The 22,936-nt window shown below is 39.0% G+C and overlaps 1 protein-coding gene across 7 annotated transcripts in view; it reads left to right on the forward strand.

Annotated features, from left to right (window-relative positions):
- VSNL1 (visinin like 1) overlaps positions 1-22,936 on the forward strand; it is an 89,168-nt gene that overhangs the window by 9,491 nt on the left and 56,741 nt on the right. For 2 of the 7 annotated variants that reach the window (XM_054179876.1, XM_054179879.1), the window contains exon 3: positions 11,564-11,640. The exons of the other annotated variants lie outside the window; for them this stretch is intronic. The gene's annotated coding sequence lies outside the window, so the exon portion shown is untranslated. The remainder of the gene's footprint in view (positions 1-11,563; positions 11,641-22,936) is intronic. 7 annotated transcript variants of the gene reach the window in all.

A 22,936-nucleotide genomic window follows, 5' to 3' on the forward strand; every position in this document is an offset into this window, starting at 1 on the left:
CTCTGTTGTTAATTAGCTTAACAAAATCTATTAATTCACTCAAAGCAATTTGCTTTCTTAAGACAAGAATGAGCTAGGGAACTTCTTGTTAGTTAATTGCTATCACTTGTGAGACGTATTACTTTAGTACCTCCTTCAAATGTCTTTCACTGAATGTAGATTTTTTCACAATATACAACTGCAAATACATGAAAACAATTTAACAAGGTTATGAATTGTTGCATGAGACATCCATGGTAAATACAAAACAATAAAGTAATTTGTATTTCAGTATCAAACAGCTCTACCATTACTTTGTACTGCTATTTTAATATTGGTGAAATACAGATAGTCAATTTAAAAGAAATTTCTGCAACTTAATTCACTTCAAATATGTGAAAAATAACTGTCCAACTATGGCTTGTATTTGATAGGTGCCTAATATTCCATAGTTGACTGAGGAGGCAGAAAGATATTTTGAAAATTCTACTGCCTTTGTTTAAATTGCAAGGTGTTGCAATATGTGACTTCTTTGAGCTGTACCCATCTCCCTGTTATTGGCAGGAGTGTATTAGTGGTGACCAATAACAGTATATTAATGTCAGCTCATCTCCAGAAGAAAGAGTTTCCTAAATGCTTAAGATTTTTCTGAGACTATGTAACAGAGATATCTAGAGATTGTATTTCTTAGTGTTGTTCATGAAAACCCAACTGCTTACTGTGTTCTGCATTTACATACTCAGAAGGGCTTTGACATCTGTAGCTGTGTGAGACAACTGATAGATTCCCTATTTCTGCAACTCTGCATTTTGTCACTGAGGATAGTAACTTATTAGACTCTCAATTCTAGTAAGACCTACACAGGAGCTAGTAGCCCCTCAGTTGTGGAGTCCTGTTTTCCATTGAAAACACCTGCAAGAAGTCAGAAAAAATTAGCAGGTCCTTGTTTGGTATCACTTTGGACACTTGAGTAATGAGATAATCTATAAATGTTGAATCTAGGAAAATAAACAAAAAAATAAGGGATCAGCTTCACACTCGTTAGACGGGCAAAGTCATCATGTGTCAGCTGTGCTATTTGACCATTCTGCAAAAAAAATCACAGTAACAGTGACTTAGATGTGGGTGTAGAGCAACCACCAGTGGGCAGTGATATTATTAGTGATGCTGACAAGCATAGACATAAGGAAATATTTAGGAGCGAATGGAAGGATGGCTTGATTATGCTTCATTATTAAAAATTCCAGAGTTGAATGTGAATTGGAAGTCTTTGAATTAATCCTATCCTGAAGTAGCTGGATCAAAATCCAAGGCCATACACATATAAGGACTTTATTCTGTGAACTGATCTGTCAAATCCCCACTGGAAAAAATGGATCAAGGAATGGATTTGAATAATGCAAAGTACGTCTGAACCACCAAAACACTTCTGCAAATGATTGGATGTAATTACATGGGAAAATCTGTTGGTTTGAAAACAGAGTTGACTAGAAATGTAGGTGTAAGTGTTCAGCAAGCTCATAGCTTAAAGGAGATGAGAGTTGGGGAAAAGGAGAAGGTGTGATCATGAATCATGTCAGAAATGTAGGCAGGATCAGATCTTCGAGGATTTCAGTGCTAGGAAGAAGACAATTTAATCATAAAGGAAGAGGGAAGTGAAGGAAAAGAGTAGGATAACAAAGCAGAAGGCAAAGGTGTCAGTATCTAGGAAAACGAAAGTAGGCAGCCTCTCACAGAAGGTGATTAATTAGAAAATAGCAATGGATTCATCACTTTTCACAATTTTTTAAGTGTTGTGAAAAACTTTACAGGGAAAATTTTAATTTCCAGTAAACATTGAATTTAATGATAAATCCAGCTGATTACTGATGCTGTTCACTTAACTGCTTCTTCAGGTGTATGGTAACCAGGCTGTATTGGACCTGTATTAAGGCAGAAGCATCTGAGGTTAAGTGCTTAGAGCCTTACTGAGGTGCCAGTAGCTAGGTAGCTGAGCTGCAGTAGCTTTACTTACACATATGTGAGAGATTGGTTATAGATGTAGCTGTTGGGGAGGAAGGGAATTGAGATGGTTTAAGTCACATGCAAGTCAGTCCTAAAAATGACCAGAGAAACACCCCTAGTGCTAGCTCCCTCTGACAGGGAGTTCTGTATGGGTGCAGGGAAACTTAGTTGTCTGGAGGCATTTGCAGTATGAAACTAAGTGGGGAGAAGGGGTAAAAAAAATAAAATGTGAAGCATTTGCATAAGACTTTATGTTTTCTCATCATATGATTCATTGATCTTATGACTGAACTGCTGCTTTTAAAAATCCTGCTTTTCTGTTAGTTTGGGGCCCTGATTTTGAAGTATTTAAATGACAAGTTGCTCATTGTTTTGCATTTGTATTTATGTGCTATGTAGTTTTTCACTGCTGATGTCAGTTTTGAATGGGATATGACACCTACAGTATTGGCAAAGTTCTAGAATTTGACATGATTTCATTCACATTGTATTACTTGATGAAGTAGAAGGCAGAAACGTGACTTGCCCAAGTGGTTTTAGAAAACTGAGGGCAAAGCAGAGGATGGAATCCAAGACCCTCATTCTCACAGTGAATTGCAGACCATGTTTTACTTTAATCACAGTGATAGTAGAGTTTGCTTTCTGGGAGGAACTTCCTTCATACTACTAATTTGAAAAACATTGGTCAGAACTTCAGAAACCCTCTTTCTAGTTGTTACAAGTCAAGGTGGAAAAATGTTTGACATTTGTATAAACTTTTCACTGATAAGCTGCAAGTGTTTCAGTTCCATATGTCAGTAAAGGCCCCAGAAATGTTGCCCATACATTTAGGTATCATTCCTGTACTGATTATTGTCTTCTGCATCTGGCAGTGATACTAGTAACACAAGATCTGCTGGTGGGCTGACCACATTTGGGGTTTAAAAAGAATGAGGGTGAAGAAATGTGGATTAAAGCAGTGTCCCCTTGATTTTGACACTAGTCTGTCCTAAGTGAAATGCAATGTCTGATTGCCCCAGCACCAGATGATCTACGTTCCTGACAGTGGGAAGATGAATGATGGCAACAGTTTGGGCTGAGCTTACCATCCAGTCCAGCCTAACCTTTCCTGGCTGTGGGAATTGAAGAAAATTAGTTGATCACTTTTGAGTCTGAAACAGAGTGTTGTTATAAAGAAACAGACACACTCATTAAAATGAAACCTTGGGAGGCACTAGGGTAGAAAGTAGACAAGACAGCGAACATCTGTGTTTCACCTCTCTAGTGCAGGTGTTGTTTAAATGCTTAACCAATGACCATTTAGATAAGTTTTTCTAGGATGGAAAAGTACTGCTAGAAACATGTTTGCTTTTTACTGCTACTAAAGGTATATAAACTGGTGTATTCTGATAATAAATGGATCCTGACCTTTCTCTGAGTTATCCACAAGTCTCATCCAGTTTTCTTCAGGGGTCCATGCTTTAATATGCCACACCCAGCTTGGTCAATATAGTCACTAAATCACATTGATGTGCTATCATTTCCCTACTGCCACCTATTCCTTTGTGATTTAGCTCACCAAAATGACTTTTTTTTTTTCTTTTCTTGGTGAAGGGTCATGGCCATTTCATTCTTGCCCTGCCTTGAGCATGGCTATATGTCATGTTGAACTCCAGTAGGCAGCTCAGCCCCACACATCTCCTTGCTCCTCTCTCCCCCTCAGTGGGACAGAGGAGACAATTGAACATGTAAAAGTAAGAAAACTCATGGGTTGAGATAAAGACAATTTCATAGATAAAGCAAAAGCCACGTGCACACAAGGCAAAACCATTCACAACTTCCCATCAGCAGCCAGGTATTCAGCCATCTCCAGGAAAGCAGGGCTCTGTCATACATAACAACTACTTGAGAAGACAAATGCCATCACTCCAAATGCCTCCCCCACCTCCTGCTTTCCCCAGATTTATATACTGAGCTTCATGTCATAGAATATCCCTTTGGTCATTTGGGGTCATCTGTCCCAGCTGTGTCCACTCACAATTTCTTATACACCTCCAGCCTGCTCCCTGGTGGAGTAGTGAGAGAAGCATAAGAGGCCTTGACTGTGTAAGCACTGCTCAGCAATAACAAAAACATCCCAGTATTATCAACACTGCACAAATCAGCACAAATCCAAAGCATATCCCCATACCAGCTACTATGAAGAAAATTAACTCTCTCCCAGCCAAAACCAGTACACCATAAAATCCTAAGGTATGTGTAAGACATTAGGCAAGGAATTGTTTCCAAAAATGAGAGCGGTTTACTTTGAAGGATATAACCCTTTGTGGCAGCAGAACTGGATTATGTCAGATTAAGATCACTCTGTAATCATCCTGCCATGGAGTAATGGGACCAATACAGAGCTGTTATCATTGTCTGCCTGTGGTCTGTTCCTGATGCTTGTCTTCTTGGCTGTCTATATGAAGCTAAACAGTGCAATTTGGAAATACTGGCTGTTCTCATAAATTCTTACAAAAACAAGTGCTTGTGTGTAGCTGATGAACTAAAAATTTAAAAAAAGGCACTAATAAAATAAAAGTTAACATATTTCTATACATTAATTTTAAGTTATTAGGTCACTACAAGTCTAACTGTTGAATATTTATAAAGTAGAACTAGGCAGGTATTTACATCTTCCCCAGGTTCCTATGCTTTTGTTGCTGAGGTCTCAGTGGGGTGGTGGTGTGATAATGATCATCCACTTTGACAAGAGCTGATGAGGAAGTGGGCTGCAGAGCTCAGACTGGGCTGTTTAAGTAGATAATGAGGAGATGTGTGTCTCCATTATCTTTGGGTTTTAATTACATTGGATAAATTACATCACTATTACATACAATTGTTACATCAGTTTTAATTATCAGTTTAGCCATAGTCCTTGACATATTTTTTTCTTCTCATTTTTTTGCATAATAAAATAGAGGTGTCAGCATTCCACACACATGAAAATTGCTCATGCACTCCTGGTTGTCAAGGTCCTATGAAAAAATAAAGTCCTGGATCAGTTTCTTATTTGGATTTGAAGTTATCCTTTAGAAAGCGGCATTCAACTGACCCCTCCTCAGTTGTATGCTTTATAGCAGGCTAAAATGGTAGAGCTCTCCTACAATATATAGTCAAATTCCATTTTAGACAGGCTTTGTGGCTTTTCCCCTCAGACATGTGAAGCATTACCTGGCAATGAATTTGGCTATGAATAAACTGGATTGTGAAGGTTTCTCAGTATAGTGCAGTAAACAGAGTTACATTCAGCTAATCTATGGATTATGCCTGAGATTTTTCACTACATAAGAGTTGGCAAGAGTGGCTGTTACCTGTTCTTGCTTGTTTCAGAGGGGAATGGGTATGACAAGGTAAAGGTTTAGACCTAGTGAAAATAGATTTTTAAAAAGTATTAGAACAGAGGAAAATGAAAAGTACATATTTTATGTGGAGTGATCCAGAAGTTGTGTGGTCCCTTTTTTTCCACTGAAAAAGCTCTATTTCTTTGGCTAACTGTAGGTAATCATTGCTTCCCATTTATTATTATGGCAAAATATTTAAGAGCTATTTGAGCACCAATCACACTGGATATAAGCCAATTCAACTCCATCAGGCTCCATTACATTGTTATTATGTGCTGTCAGCCAAGTCCACATTACAGAAGACAAAAGATGAATATCCACCATATATGAGTTTGGGTTTCTTTTCAGCATAACAAGGTTCCGGATCTCATACAGGAAAGTTTTCAGCTTAAGCGTGTATTCTGAAAGTAGAACTCCACAGTTGGGTTGGTTTTCAGAAAAGAAGAGCTTGCCAGTTTTATTCTATTCCTGCAGCTTCACACTGCTTAATGGGACTTTATCCTTCTAAATGAAAAAATTAAATATATGGTATATCTGTAGTGGGGCTACTTTGGCTGAAGAGCCATACATCCCATTGCTAGCTGAAAGGGCTCAGTGACTTGACCCGTTTCTGTGCCTGAAACATTTTGACAGCTCATGCTTTAACATGTTACTGTGATTTTCCTTGTTTCTAGGGCAGATGAACAAGCAGGGAGGAAATGGCAGTCATCTTGCCTCTCTTCCTGGGCAGCATCGATTGATTAGTAGGCAAGGCAGCTTTCTGCACTCTGCCATCCCTTCAAGGATTTCTTCAAATGTGCCTTCCGCTTAACCAAAATGAAAAGTAAGATACCAGTAGCAGAAAGGTGGAATATGGCTAGGGGGAGGCAACAAGCAGCCCTTTCTGCAGTGAGCAAATGAAGTAGTTGTTCAAAAAGGAGATTATGATAGGAACATATTCAGTAGCATGACTCACAGAATGGTAGGCTTTGGAAGGGTCCTCCAGAGATCACCTGCTAAAGCAGGTTCAACTAGAGAAGGTTGAACAGATCACATCCAGGCAGGTTTTGAATGTCTTCTGAGAAGGTGACTCCAGAAGCTTACTCAACCAGTCTAAATTCCTTTTTCTTACATTTATCAGATGGTTTATTCTGGTTTTGTGTCAGATAATAATTTCCTGTGCATCTGCCTTGTATATGTATTAGCTCATGTCTAGACTGCTTTAGCGCAAAGCAAGTACTTTCTTGGCCGGGGAATGAATCACAGAGAATGCTACTGGGGTCTAGCTTCTGCATCTGGTGTGGGCACAGCCTGCTGGCACCAAGTCTATGCCTTGGGTGGGCTGGGGACAGCTGTCCTGGGGACATGCATTTGGCACACCACTGCAAAGCTCACCTCAGCACCCCCCAGTTTAGTGACAGCTGACATCTACTATGAAGACACTCCAAGTGACTAAAGACCCAAAGACACCACAGGCAGCTTGAATGTTAACCCATTTTTCCTCAGAAGAAAACTCACTACACATCAGTTATATCCAGGTCACAAGTTAAACTTCAGATTTCCCCAAGGTGATGCTTTGAGGAAAAGTTTCTTACTCAGCTATTTCACACACAGACTCAGGATATTATGCCAGTTGGTTCTTGAAGAGCCTAATTCACTTTTGTCTATTTTATTCATGAAGAAATTTGCAAGGCTACCTTCTACCTGTGTGCAGAACCTCTGTATGGTGTAGTACGGAGCATACAGCATTTATAATGTCTTCAGCACCAGTGTCCATAGCATGTGTGAAGATCCCTGGGGAATTTTGTAAAACAGATTAATTTCATTTAAATGTTTTTAATAGGATTCTACAGCTTACTGCAGAGTCTTTAATAATTTTATTTTTATGTAGTAATTCTCCTTCCAACTCACTTTTGATAAAGTCCCATAGTAGAATCAGTTCTACTATTGAGTATCTGTTATATTACATAATAAATAAAATTTGGTTTTGTAGTGTCTAGGTCCACGTGTCTTATACCTTCTTTGTGAAATGAGAGGTCCTATTTATGTAGTGAATTGAATAATGAAGAGGATCTCTCCTGTTCCTGGTGTTCTTCAGGGAAAACTATTTCAAAATAGTTATGTATAGATAGGCTTAGTCTAGAGAAATGTTATTCTCTGGAAACAAAGCAATGCTAGTAAGATGCTTTTTTGAAGAATAAGGAGGGGATAGGAGTGTTACCATGTTGAATTTCTCAGGTATACCTTTTGTAGTTCGTATCCGCTATTGATTTTACTCTGAACCAATGTTCAAATATAGACATGCCCATAGTGATTGAAACTTTAGAAGAGCATGAAGGAATTACAGAAACTTTAAAGATGTCAGTTATCATGAGAGTAAAAGAAGCTCTCTATATGGCAGAATAGAAAGCTAAGCCTGAGACTGTGGCTCCATAATTGGACTATTGCACATCGTGTTCCTACCCACAAAATCCAGGAGGTAATTACCTTGCTTAATCAGGCACAAAAGAAGGGCTGTCCCAGGAAGAAATTACCTCATCTTGAGGTTGGAACTAGTACAAAAGTGCTTGGTCCTGACAAAGGTGTATTTACCTTTCTCAGACTTTCCATGCTGGGACAGCCTGCTCACAAGGCAGTTGGTGGTTACTATCACCATTTTGTCTCAGTGACAAAACTAGCCTCACTTCTTTTGGAAAAGCTCAGTGTTGTCTGAAATGCCACTGTGTGACCCATGGAGTGCTGCTTCAGTAAGTGAAGCTTGAAGGACGGCCTACACAGTTTCCAGGGTGTAGAAAACATTGGGAAATACTGACAAAATCAGTGTGATGAAGTGAACAGTATTCTCTGACTGCTCTTTGTCTTACTTTGAAAACATTACTTTTTATGGCCATAGATATTCCAGTGGGAAACACTGAATGCAGTTCAGAACCAGCTTTATCTAGACTTCTCCAGGTCTTAACTCCAAGAAAGTGTTTGGCTCCTTGTTCATTGTAACACTGCTACAATTAAATGCTGTTTTCTGACAGAAAATGATCCCCTGATTTAATGCCTAAGGCTGTTAATGGTAGTGCTGTGTTAGAGATCTACATTTTTTGATGGATAAATAGTTGTTGCATGACTTATATCTGTATTTAACATCCTAACCCAAGTATAGCATTTATGACACATTTAATGGTGTTTAGCTGTCTGAGAAGTGCCCTGTCAGAGCATACCACAGGTATCTAGGTGGTAGATGTAGTTTTGCCGTTTATATTGTAGTGTTCTACAAATATTAATAACACTGTCCTTCAGAGTGAGCTACAGCCATAAACCTGTAAAATAACTCCCAACAGTTCATCTTGATAGTCTGCTGAAATTGGACTGCTCTGATGATACCTCCTTCAGGCTCACTGCCAACCTCATATTTTATCCTGAAATTCCACGAGGAGAGACTCAAAATAAACACTATACCAGCAACAGCTTGCATTATCTTTTAGGCAGTAGCTAACATTGGTTTCACTTTAGCCTCTCTGTGACTTTCGTGATTTGAAAATCCATGAAGTTAGACATTTTGCATACATTTTGTTCTAATTTATTCCCCCCTGTTGGCTACAGTGGGAACCTGGGAACTGAATGGATGTAGCTGAGAAGATAATAGGGTTATCATAGATGCTAACCTGTTATGACTAAATTATCCATGTTAGTCCCATGTTGCCCAGTACCAGCAGCCTTATACAGTGCATATCTGCTCACTTGCTTGCTTTTAGGATAGAAAATACAGCTATTAGATTTATGGTTTGAATTTTCTTAGAAGGGAAAAAAAAAAAAAAAAGAAAGAAGAAGAAAAAAGATTATTCCAGCATTCATTTCAGAGATGTTCATGTTTTTGTTCTGCATATCTTTTACTTTGCTACTGCTTTTGAGAACTAGCTGATCTTTAATTCACTATGAAAGCCTACAGGTAGGTGTGATCAAAATATCCAGTCACCAAGGTCAGTATACCCTTGAATCAGAGGCATTTTCTAATTTTAAACATCAGTGTTTTTCAGAAAGTAGTGTGTTTCGCAAGAATAGAAGAGGTAGAGTGTAGGACTGAGACAATATGAATGCACACGCATTGCTGCCAATGAAAGCAAAGCTTGCAGGTCTAATTTTAGGCTTTTCAGCCTTGGTATTGTTCCTTACAGCACAGTTACTTTCCAAATGATACAAACCAGCCCTTATTTTTTTTTTTTTTTCAAGTTTTATAAACTCCTTTAGAGAGCAAAAACAAGGACAAAGAGAGTATATGTCATAGCTGAAAGCAAATCAAAGAAGCGACTAAAGCTGAGTTTAATGATTGCATGCCATTTCTATATTGAGAGGACAGTTCTTTCAGGAAAACAAGAATCTAGAGAAACATGCTATGAAACCTGGAAGACAAGAGGAGGCACATGGTATCTAAACTGGGGTGTGAGTAGATTTGCTTCAACATGTTCAATTAATTTACAATATGCTTAGCTGCCTGTTAACGTCATCCTCTTAAAATGTCAAAATGACCTGTGTGTTTTGGAGAAGTAGGACTTGTCTACCTATCTCTGGGTGTTTGAAACAGATACAGTGGGGATATTGCAGTTAATTTTTAATGTAGTACCAGACAGATGCTATTTTACTGATTTATTCACACAAAATGAGTTTATAGAATTATAGAAATAGGATACTCTAGTAATGCTTCTGTTCTTTCCTATATATTAATTGCCAAGGACTGGAGACAGTTGCTTTTAAACTGTTCCCTTATGGAAGTATCAGCAAGTCCATGGTACTAGCCTGTCAAAGCTGTTAAGTATTTACTAAGTTAACACAGTCCCTATTTTTTATCTAAAAGAAGCTTATTAACCAACTGAACGTATAGCAATGGCCATACAAGGTCCAGAGAAATTGTAAAACATAAAGCTGTATGATTTTTGTTAGTAAATAAGGACCTCAAAAAATAGCTGTCTGAAACAGTTTGGTAACTGGCTGCATTGGCAGAAGGACAGTTTCTTGGAAACAGTCTGTGCAAGCACTGCTGTAGCATCAAGCTGGTATTTTGTCGAACAAGTTCAGCCAAGATCCTCTGCCTCCTCACTGCACTTTGCCAGACAGGTAGTACCTAGGTTTGGGTCATGAGGATTGAAGTAGTGTGGCTGTAGGATCTACAGTTGTCCCCTAGACTTGGACAGCTACCTCAGTCTGAGCTTACTGTGTGGAATTTTTCTTCATGCCATGCTAGCTGCCTAGAAATGAAATGTTTAGTCTAAACTAATTGTGTGGGCTTTCTTTTTAGTCAAACAAGAGTAGGCATCTCCAGAGAGGAATTAATCCCACTTACTTTGTATATATACTTTTGCCATGGGATGAATTGCTTTTTTGGTGAATTGCTTGTCTGTTTCTCTCCATTGTGCACTGGAGCCTTGATGGCTAATTTAGATTAGATACCCAACTTCTAATAGCTACCACCCAAGTAGAAATGACCTGGATTAAACAAATTCCCTGCTACTGACTATATAATAACTACCCTGTTATTCTGTGCATGGTATGTGGATGTTGTTAGAGCTAAAGTCTTCTCTTGGTTTTCTTTGCAATACTTCCAGACAGTTTGGCAGTAAATGGTACAATTGATCAGTTTTTCTACTGTACTTGGTCATACAAAAGTTTTACAAGTTGTGGCTATTTTTTTTGTTACTTGTGGTCATTAGTAATAAAACCCCATTTTCTTACAGTTTCTTGAGGGAACAGATTTAAATTGCAGACTAGTGTTTTGATGTCCTACGGGATTATGGCCAGGTTTTTGGGGTCATAAATCATCCTAGCTCCTTTCAAATGAAAGGAAAATAATGTTTCTTAAAAAGTTTGGAGCACAGGTCCTGGAATACTTTGAAAATTTGACATAATGAAAGAGCATTCAGAATGTGGAGTGATTTTATTTGGTAGCATGGGTTGATCTGGTGGAAACTTCAAAATTGTGATTGGTTGGTTGTGTGAGGGATGGCAGCTCCTCAGGGCTTTCCCATGCCTGTCAGTTTTGAGAAATTATTCCTTTTTATTTGGACAACAGATCTGCTTGGCAAGCAAAGCAGAGAAATAAATTGATTGTTCCTCTTAACCTTAAAAAAAGTTTTTCCTAGATGTTCTGAAAAGTGTTTTTAGAAGTATAGCGAGTTTTTAAAAGAGAAAGTACAAATGTAATTGACATCTCTGACTCCAATGCCTTTTCCGTTTCCCTTTTATTCTTTTACCAGGGGCAGGTTCATTTCTGCATTTGTTCTGGGAAAAGCAAACAAACAAAACCAGTTCAAGCCTCCACCTAGAAACCCAGGTAATGATATGCATGGACAGTGATCTCTGCTTCCCTGCTCAGCTCTTTACAAGGGTGAGGAGAGAAGGAATGTAGAATAACATGTAGAAAATAGAACACGTCTGGTAGTTTGAATGCTCTTTCTCTACTTAAGAATATCAAAATTAATCTTATCTTTAGAGGGATCAACTCATTCCTTATTTCTTTCTCCTATTCTACTTTTTTTGGTGATTAGATTCATCTAGGACCCTTTAGGATCTGAAAACATGTTGTATGTCTCATTTGCCATTACTGCTAATGAATGTAGCTGGTTCTCCTGCACTTCCTGCCCACAAACAGCTCCTCTCTCTGTGTTTTCTCTTCCAGAGAGTCTGTGGTGATTCTGGGTAGTTCCAAGGAATACACATACATGCACAAACCTCGCACATTTCTTTGCATGTGAGGGTCACCTCTTTATCAGTCTTGCCTTCCTCCCTGCATCTGCATCTCACACCTGTGAATCAGTTTCTCAGATGGCTGCCTTGGGTTGTTTAAGCTTTACACAACATAATTATAAGCTGCATAATTCACTTAGCTTTACAAACTGTTTTATTAACATAAGACACTCTCAAATATTGTATAGTGTGCAGCATCATTGAAACGTGCTGAGGCCTGCTTCTGGTCCCTCCTGTTCAGTGGCTGCTGAGATGCTGACAGCCCTGCTGGCAGCCTGGGCATCCATCCCTCTCAGCTCTTTGGGAGTGGCTGTGTTATCTTTGTGCCTGAAGATGCCAAGATTGTTTAAATGTGAATAAGATGTTGCCCAGAGGAATTTCTCTGCAGCTTAAGCAAGCCTGCCTCTTTTTTTCGTTTACCTTCCTTGCTATGAATATAGCTGTTCTCAGTGCTTTGCTGATGAAAAGCCAAAAAAGGAGAAGAAAAGTGCAGCTAAAACACTGGGGGTGATGTGAACTGGCATTAGGTAGAGAATTTAGAGCCAAGCAAGAAGGAAGGCAGGAAGGAAGGAAGGTGAGAGAAAGAGTCAAGATGAGCTGGTACAGATTCACTAGGACCAGCTCAGTGAGTGTGGTACCAAGAAACTGAAAGTACAGGGGAAGATTGGAGAAGAAAGAAGGGGGACAACTAGAAGATGAGATTCACAACCCATGTACTGTTACATAACTGTCTGACAGCAGAGCTATGGTAATATTGTGTAGACACTTCAAAACTAAGCAGGGCTGCATAATAAAACCAGCTTAGTCTATATTTATTGCATGTGTATTATCTACATACATAGGTGTTTCTCAGCAACGTTGCAGCCAATAATTTCACTGGCACGTTCCTTACCCTACTCTGTTAATGTGTGCTTACAGCTTGGCACTTAGAGGTGCCTAGGACTAACATTAAAATGACATATTAATGTGCCTGTCCATTTTTCTGAAGACTCAAATGCCAACCTGAATGTTTCACAGTTGCAGCCTCTGTGTAATTGGCATCTTCAAAATGCTAAGAAGTCGTATCACTTAAAACAAGGCATGGATGCACAGGCTAGCATTATGAAGTTCAGTGTCTGACCTGCTTTATATGCTGGTCTAATATTTTGGAAAGTAGAGGTGACAGAGTTTAAGTGCATTTTGAGCAGGAAATGCAGCAACTAAATACTTCAGATGTGATTTGCATAACTGTTGAGGTGATTGATGAGACTTCATAACAGTACTCATGTCAGAGAGACAGCTGATACACTAAGCATCACCTTGACTTACTTGAATAGAATTGAACCAAGGTAATTAGATAACATCATCTACATTAGCCAGTAGTCCAGACCCATAGAAATGTTTACATGTCTTTGTAGATCTGGCCCCTTGTACCAGTCTCCTTGAAGTCAGCATTCTTCTGTTCCAAGATACACACAGTTTCCCCACTAAATATAATACATGTATTTTTGATCCTTTAACCCTAAATCTATGGTTTTTTGCATACACTCACTCCCCTCCCCTTTTTCTTGGCCTTAGAAACAAGGACTATTCTGGTCAGGAAAGATGAAGGGATTTTTTTCCGCCACAAAAAAGCAAGCAGATTTCCTGAATGTCATTTATTCTATATTCCCTTTTGTCTTGGAGATTGAAGAATATTGCTACCAGAAGTCCATCATTTGGAGGCTTGTAATCTTGCTCAGTTCCAGACAGGATCCTGAAACAGTTTCTTTTTATACTGAGTCTTTTTGGAATAATTTAGGGAAAAAAGGAGAAAGGGAAAAAAAAAAAAAAAAGAGAAGTGTTACAATTATCGCCAGCTCAAACAATTCTTTGCCTTCTGGCAGCCAGTAGTTCTTATATAGCATTCTCTGACTTGATTTACGAGCTGTTCCAAGTTCCTGGCAAGTGCCATAGTAGCTTTTAAAGATTAGTCTGTTTCTTGCTGCTGGGTTTTGGGGATTTGGGGATTTTTTGTTATTTTATTCCACTGTTTGCCTTGTTCCTAAACTGTAGCCTTCATTTCCTGTAACGTTCTCCCTGTATCGTCACATGAGAGACAGCTTTATCATCTGCCTAGTTTTGAATTTTCTAGTACTTATAGGGTAGAAGGTAGTAGGCATAAAACCAGTTACCACACATTTTTACAATTTAAGGAGAGTGAGGAAAAAAATTCATAAATTACTCATGGAGTTGACTGGTGCAGTGAGGAAGTTTTTATATGATTTGAGATTACCTTTAATAGTCACATATAAATCTGGCTATATAGTGCTGCAGAATGATTATGTAATACTGAATACTAGGAAGATGACATGGCAAGTGAACTTACTTGTAATCAGAGGAAAGTATATTTTGTCTGTGGGACAAAATATATTGATGACTGTAAATTAAATAGTAGAAAGCAGGAGAAGAACTGGGCATTCCTGAGGATAGATCTTTGAAATTACTTATTCATGGCAAAGATCAGTTAAAATGGGTAGGAAATACTAAGACTGAAGTAGAAAACTATTCTGCTGTATGAATATGTGCACATCATGCTTGTATGATAAAGGATTAGTAAAATAATAAAAGATATAGAAAAAGGGGGCAAAGTCATTTAGGAACATGGACTATAGGTTAGGCAGAGTCTAGCTGTATCATGACTAATGAGGAACAGGTGAACAAGAAATAGTTACTGTTTTTCACAGTACAAGAGATAGGGTCACCAATTAAATTATTGTATAAGATTAACTAAATTATGAAACTGATTTCCACAGGATGTTGTGGAGACCAAGATATAAATGTGGTCAAAAAGGGATCAGACAAATTCAGGAAAGCTAATTTAATCAGTGATTATTAGACATGATAGTCTGGAGAGTCAACGGAGAGAGAACAGCACCTCCAAAGTATGACTCATCCTGTCCTAGGAGAGATGACTTGGATCAACTTGCTGAATCGCTATATGGACATGACTGTGTCTCTGTTGGCCTACATGACTATCTTAGTGTAGACACCAAAATTTGAGAGCACTCACATCAAGTGATTTCAATCCCATTGTAGCTGTTACATACTAAAGTATTGGGGCATTTTTTTGCAACTGAAAAAGCAGAGGATGCGATGAAATAATGAAGATGGTACTGACTATAAACCAGGTATCTTTTTCTGTCTGTCATCCAAGATAGTTTTGTTCTTTCTTAGCAGCAGAATTATAAGAAACATGAAAGAGATTATATCATCCTCAAAGTCACTTCCAGCCACTGGAATCATTAGAGAGAGCAACAACTATTTTTTATCATAAACGTTTTCACCTCCTCATTTTCCAGTGATGAGTGAAATAATCATGAAGTAATGCCAAGGAAGGCAGTGTTTGATATTTCTAGCTTTCCAGATTCTACAGATTTAAATAGCCCAGGGTAGCTGTCAGTGCAGTTGTAGCTGCTTAGTATCATGGTTAAGAATAAAATTATTTCACCCACTTCTGTCTCCTGTCACCTAGGAGCAGAATTACTGTGAAAGGCACAGACATGTTAGTGCTGTCCAGGCACTTCGTCCTTGCTTGTTATCTCCCAACAATTCTCCCTTGACTTGAAGACATACTGCCTGATCAACTTTGGCAAGACCCTCAAGGTTGCCTCAACAAGTGCAGCTCTGCTTTGACCTGGAACTGTCTTTCTGTAGTTAATTTTCTTTTTCTGTACAGCACCTTTGTAGTCGAGCTCCAGGGGCCTCAACCATTTCCTTGGACAGCTGAGCAACCGACTGCCCTAAGTTAGGAGAAAACATCCTGCCCCATGAGTTATTTGTCATACTTTTCAGGGTTCGTAGCCTGTAATAGTGTGTTTTTCTTGCTAAAGCAGTATCCTCAAGGGATCCTTACCTACTAGAGGGTAGGCAGTGAATCAGAGAAAATTTTATTTTCCTAGACAATGTAATGGAAGCACAGGCTGATATTTCAGTTTTGCGGTTTTGAGACCTTTGAAAAGATTTCTGAGTCAGCTTGTCTGTGTTTAGCAAGCACTATTAATTGCTTTATCCTAGTGGATGATAAACTCAAGGAATTCAGACAGCATTTTTGGTAAATTTTGTAATCATCATAATTTAAACATATAGTTTTAATATGTAGGGGGTTTAATATTTTTATCTCCCACTTCTTTTTTTCTGTTTTGTTGAATGTAATGCTGCAGCCTCTCCCAGAGCTGTTCCTTTGTAGCAGTTTCCCACATGGAATTTCGCATGCACTGATACCCGGATCAAAAATGTTGCTAGCTTTTTTTTTTCCGTTTCATCTTTTTCTGTCATCACCAAAAAGATAATTCTTGAATGGTCCTGGAAAAATCCCAGCATTTTAAAATGTTCTGTTTTCTGAAAAGAAAACATCTCTCAAAAGAGAAACAAAAACAAACACCACCAGTCCTTTGCAGGTTGGGATACTGAAGTTCTCATGGATGATGTGGCACTGCTAATGTGTAATTCATTGTATAGACTGCCTCTGTTTCCTACTCTTCCCTCAGTATAGATTTTTTTTTTCCTGGCCATGGTAAATACCACTGAAATTTAGTTTCCTTCTTTCTCTTATTTTTATCCATCAAAAAAAGTATATATGCACACACATGGATTCAGCTGAGCAAGGATATCAGTTTTATTAGCACAGCCACAGTAACCAGTTGTTACAAAAATTTATTCTATTAGAGCTCTCATTGAAAAACAGTTGGAAGAAATTGTTCCAATTATTTTTAATGTATGAAATTATAAAACTGTTCAGTCTTCTATCATGAGAGTCTTTCTCTGTCTCTGTACACTGCACTCATTAGGTCATGCCTTGAGTACTGTGTCCACTTCTGGGCCCCTAAGTTTAGGAAAGATGTTGACTTGCTGGAAGGTGTCCAGAGAAGGGCAACAAAGCTGGGGAGGGGTTTGGAGCACAAGCCCTATGAGGAGAGGCTGAGGGAGAGCTTGGCCTGGAGAAGAGGGGAGACCTTATTGCTGTCTACAGCTACCTGAAGGGAGGTTGTAGACAGCAACCGGCAGGGGCTGGTCTCTTCTCCCAAGCAACCAGCACCAGAACAAGAGGACACAGGAGAGGTTTAGGCTGGATGTTAGGAAAAAAGTCTTCATAGAGAGAGTGATTGCCCATTGGAATGGGCTGCCTGGGGAGGTGGTGGAGTCACCATCACTGGAGGTGTTTAGGAGGAGACTTGATGGGGTGCTTGGTGCCATGGTTTAGTTGATTAGATGGTGTTGGATGATGGGTTGCACATGGTGATCTCAAAGGTCTCTTCCAATCTGGTCTATTCTATTCTATTCTATTCTATTCTATTCTATTCTATTCTATTCTATTCTATTCTATTCTATTCTATTCTATCCTCCTCTGGCTTATCTTTTCAACAGAAAGGCCATAAGCTGTGATTTGTGTTTGGGACTTACGAAAAGTTGTATGTTTTACCTTGCCATCTCTCAGAACTATTGAACTGTACTATATTAATAACATTGAAACTAGAAGAAATAGCTAAAAGCTTTCAATTATTGCATAACAGATTTTCTGGTTTATGTTTGTAATTTATTTTTTTGTTGTGAGGGACATACACAAGGATAAGAAGTTTGCCATTAAGGTCATGAAATAATAATGAGGTTCCTGTACTGGGGACATAGAGTCTCCTCAGAGACAGCCAGCTTTCTTTTTGCTTTGTCCTTTTCGCTCATTTTGCAGTTTCTATCAATATTAATGTCAGAGTGCATTCTTTTTTCACCCTCAATATATAACCTTGCTAGAAGCTCTGTCATCTGTAAAAATACTTAGATTTTTCCAGGAAGAAAGGTTTGCAAGACTTATCTACATGATGTGTTTGTCTAATTTCAAATAGTGGTACAACTGGTGTGTGATAATTAACAAGGAAATAATTGTTATGTGCATTATTGCTTTTTGATGATGGATTTGCCTGTGTAACAGAGATACTCTGTACTGAAGAACTCGTTGTCTCAATCTGCATTAAAGCTATTTCTGCAATTTCTATTAATTGTGTACTTTATTACAGAAACTGGATTTGCAGCTCTGAACTATGACACTTGTAAAGGAGGAAGCACAATGAGTACTCCTAAATTAAGTCCTGATGGACCAGTTCAGTTTCACACTTTCCAGCCTTGGCATTTTTGTGCTCCAGTGTCCATCAAGGATACTAATCAAGGCCAAGTAATGACTTGGAGATCAACTGTGATTTAGACCTCTTGTGCATTATTCTATAAAACAGCAAGAAGGACAGTGCCTATGACAGGCACAAACAGGTGATCTAAGCAGCTCTGCATTAGGCACTGTTGACATGACAGCTCACTCTGTGTGTGCGCTAGCATGAATGGATGGCATGGCAGACCTCTTGTTGGTTAACACAGTGCAGTGCACCAACATCAGCATGTGCCGTATCTTCACTAGGCAATGTCAGAGGCTAAGAGGTTCCTGATCTGTGGTGGACACAACCTTATCCAGTGGTTTCTAGATTAGCTACATTGAGTAATTAAGCAGGAATGTCTACCCCAGATGGGCAGAAAATCATGGGTTAGGTCCTGAAGATGGTGGAACTTAAAATACAAGTAACTGTTGATATTCACTGCACATCTGTGTTACTGGATTTTGAGCTATAGAAGTTGCTGGCTTCAAGCTTCACCTTACATCAGCGAGGGCTAGAAACTTGCTTTATGTTTTTAAAGCACTGAGGAAAGATAAGCAAGTAGCTGACTCCAGAACATGGAAATTCAAAGGAAACCATCCTATGACTGCCTAATGAACCATGAGTTTTTGCAGGACCATGATGTCCTCTTTCTTGACAACTGTCCTGTACAAGTGAGACTCCTTCCCTGCAGCCCTCATGTTGCAGCCCTTGTTAAGCTGGATCAGAAATACCTTATTTTCCACTCAGCCTTTGTATGCATAACAAAGCTGTGCTCCTAGCATCAGTGAGGTGTGAGGGTAAGTAGACCTGTTTCATGGACTCCAGAGGCAGAGCCTATAGATACAAGCTTGATGAATTAATTTAGGTGAGCAGGATTTCTCTGTGATGGCTTTTGTCTGCTGCCAGCACTTAACTGTTCTGTTAGACTGAAATTAGCTGTCAAAATTAGGTGAGCAAAATCTCATTCAACTGATGTTGTGGTTTGAGCCTTAACTGGAGTGTAAGAGCTCAGATGGTAGCAAGAAACCAAGAAATCCTCCCCCCACCCCTGAAGAGACTGGAGGTAAATCTACCAAAATATAATCTGGAGTTGGTTTGGAAGTGGGAGAAGTAAATTTTTCAACAAAATATATGTATAGCAATAACAGGGAAGATTCACAAGGGTAAAGAATAAGGATGAATCGGAAAATATACAATCCCAGATTGGGATGGCCTTGTATCTCCCTCGATGTATGTGGATTTCAGTCCTTCAGAGGAGCGTGGATGCAGCAGGGAGAAGACCAGGCCCCACCATGTGGCAGAACCAGGAGGCTGGCAGCGGCTGTTGGTCCTTTCAAATAGGCAAGGCAGGAGCAAAGAAAAAGATGGCCACCACACCCTCCCCTTTATAGTCTTGCTGGATGGGAAGGGGGAGAGGAACAGACTGACTTAGACCCAACAGACCCCTCCCAGGGGAAGCCAAGTCCACCTGGATCAGGTTTCTTTTGTCCCCCCCGGGGGTAAGCAGGGCTCTCACAACCCTCCCCTCCCTCCCCCCCCCCCCCCCCGCACAGGGTGGGTGTAACCCAGCACAACTGATTTGGCTACTTAAGCAGAGGTGGCTAGTGCCATCTGAAAGGCCCCAAGGTGTCTGAGACATCCACATGGAGCTAGCAGAATCTAACACAAGGACCAACTGGGGCATCTTGTGTCTAGGTGGCTGAGTTGACCTGAGTGGCTTAAGGCATGGATACTCAGCAGGGCATCTCATCCTCTCATTGCTGTGAAATCGTTACCAACCTGCCTCCTTAGAACTAGACTCAAGGAACTGAAGTAACATTACTTCAAATAAAGCCATCAAACCACTCCAAGTAAAATTACTGCATTTCCTAAACCCTATAAAAATCAAAAGTCATGGAAAAAGTTTTCATCTCATAGCAGTGCAATGAAGAAAAAAATTCTACCTTAAGAAAATATTTTGAAGTTTTTCATAATGTTTCTTTTTTTGATAGTCAATGTTAGAGCTGGTCAAATGTTAAGTACATTTTTCCTCTTCAAGCTGTTTACATGATTCATTTGCTCACTTGATTGTATGAGTAATATTTTTGACCACTCCTCAGTGTCCAACTCAAAAGTGTAAAGCCATTGATTTCATTCTGCAGAATTGTGATTCATCTTCTCAGTAATGTATTTCCTCTGCATTTAATCATGCTCCATCTGAAGCAGTCACAAGGGATAGTTCTGACGATACATTTATAATGAATTTGGGGTGAGCGTTGCACCAACGGATCACTAGCCACAATGATGCAAGCACTTTATTTTTTACTTGAAAGGTTTTTAGTAAAATAAAAAGCTGTAATCTGCTTTCCTGCTAACCACTTCTGTTAATATCTGTCATAATATAGTCATGTGGCTTTTAGTAATGTAGTTGTTTAGCACATAGGTCAAAATCATCAGTTGAAATCAGCTTATTCAGAGGCATCATAGATGAGTGTGCAAAAGCAATCTAAATCCAGAGTCTGAAGTGCTCCTTTTTCATGCAGAAATTCAGTAGAAGAAAAGGATTTTAAATGCATCTGTATACGTTAGTTTATATTTATTTGTAGGCTATATGTTGATCCCCCTCCTCTGAGCTTTACTCCATCCCTTCTCAGTCATAATTGTCATCAAAGGGCAAAGGAGCATCAATAAGATAAGAGACCCTATCACTGCTTTGTGTGTTGGGAACAGCTGAAAGTATCTAGGCACCCATCTTGCTGCTGTTAATCCCAGCTGAAGGAGGGCCATACAGTGCTCACCATACCTGCTTCTCCCTCTGAGTCCACAGCAATGAGACAGTGTCTTGCACTGTTGGACATGGCTGCTAGGGGCTTGGATATTAGAAATAGGTTGGAGAAGACCAAACTTTAGTGTAGCTTTTAGATATGCAGAGTGAAATTTCTTACAAAAAGAATATTTTATTTAATAATAATAAAAAAGTAATCTTTTTAAAATTTGTTTGGCTAAGAACTACACTAAGACAAAAGCAGACTATGACAAGGGCATAATTAAATGGTCTTGAGAAGCTCAATTTCTGCAGTTGAGCTATTTAAAACTTTAGTAGTTTGGGGAGCCCTAGAATAGTTCCAAAAAGACTGCCTGTATTTGGTTCACCAGCACACTGTACTTATAATGTCATTAATCACACCAGAATAAAGACTGTGGTACATCAGAATAACAATCAACTGGACAAATCTGTGTGTTTCCTAGTGAGATCAGGAATGGCCAATTAGGATTTTTTCTTGCTTCACTTTGAGAATTCAGAAATCCAGTTTCAGTTCCAAGCAAGCTTACAAGACTGCATCTACAAGCAGGTGAGAGACACTTGTAGATGGTGATTCATTCTGTCTTAAAATAAGCATGTATATATTCATCTTGCCTCTTTCAGATCTCTCTCTCTCTGCATGGGGTGAATCACTCTGACATTTCTGGCCATCTTCATTGACTGCAGATGGACCAAATACAGCAGACTTTTTAAACAGTTAAAATTTGATGCGATTAATTCACCTTTGAACAAATGTAGGACAGTATTAAGAGATGTGACAGACAATATGGGTATAAGAGTGAAGCTCGTAACATTAAGGAAAGGCCAATGATTTGTGAGTCAGGTATGTGGTCCTAATAAGGCATGTGATGGACTCTAAGTCAAATTAAAATGAGGCTTGAAGGTGAGTAGTAAGAGTAGCTCTTAGTAAGCATACCAATTTAGAGAATTTGGTTTTGCCCATATCAAACATAAGAGTAGCATTTCGCACATAAGAGTAGAATAAAATTTCAACCTTAAAATAAAGCAAGCTGGTAGCAAGTAAGACGAACTGCTGCAATACAAACAGGGAGAAAGCATGTATTACACTTTAGAAACAATGAGAATGGTATAATTTAATATTTATTTTAAGACAAAAGCTAAGGACAAAAGATGTTGCATATATGTAAATGTGGTCAAGGCGATGGCTAAAGTCTAAACACCTTTGTCCTCAAGCGTGAACCATCAGTAAAATTCGTTTCAAAGAAAAGCAGGATTTTAATTAACAGTAGTTTCTGCCAATTGACAACATTTCTGTATCTCAGGCAGAGGAAATGTGGATATAGTTTACCATAATAAAACTAGATGGATGTTTGCAGTCTATATAAATGTTGTTCTGTAGTTCCAGAAGACTAGAACCATGCCTTCTCAATCCTCCCCTCAAAAAAGGGTTTGAGCAACTGTCCCAGAAGAGGTGAAATTCTGAATAGTGGACTAATGTCTGAAATATCTAAAGTCATATAATCTGCTCTTATGAAAGGCAAGGCTTGGAAAGTGATCATCAGTACAGGCATGTAACTTGTTCCAGTGGCCACTCTGAATGGGTGATGCCCAGGAGGGTATGGTTTCTCTGTTAACATAGCAAGGCCTCTGATGAGAGAAAAAGCCTTTTGGAAACCCTGTTGTAGAATAAAACCTCAGGTAAAGCAGTCAAAGACTGTAATATTAGGTGGGAGGTATATAAAAAATTTGTCACAGCAATCAGGGCTCTGATAGTGGAGGATTCTGGAAAATCAGGTGATTGGAAGGATATTCAACACACAAATTATTACAAAAAGATACAGTAAATATTCTGCATGCATTTTAATATCAGTTACAAGGATATAATTGAAGAAAGTACATAGTTCACTCTTTAAAAATGAGACTTCTCAATTCATGCCTCCTTTTTACTTACTGATCACAGT

This window comes from Dryobates pubescens, chromosome 3 (genome assembly GCF_014839835.1).
Source record: "Dryobates pubescens isolate bDryPub1 chromosome 3, bDryPub1.pri, whole genome shotgun sequence".
Taxonomy (NCBI): Eukaryota; Metazoa; Chordata; class Aves; order Piciformes; family Picidae; genus Dryobates; species Dryobates pubescens.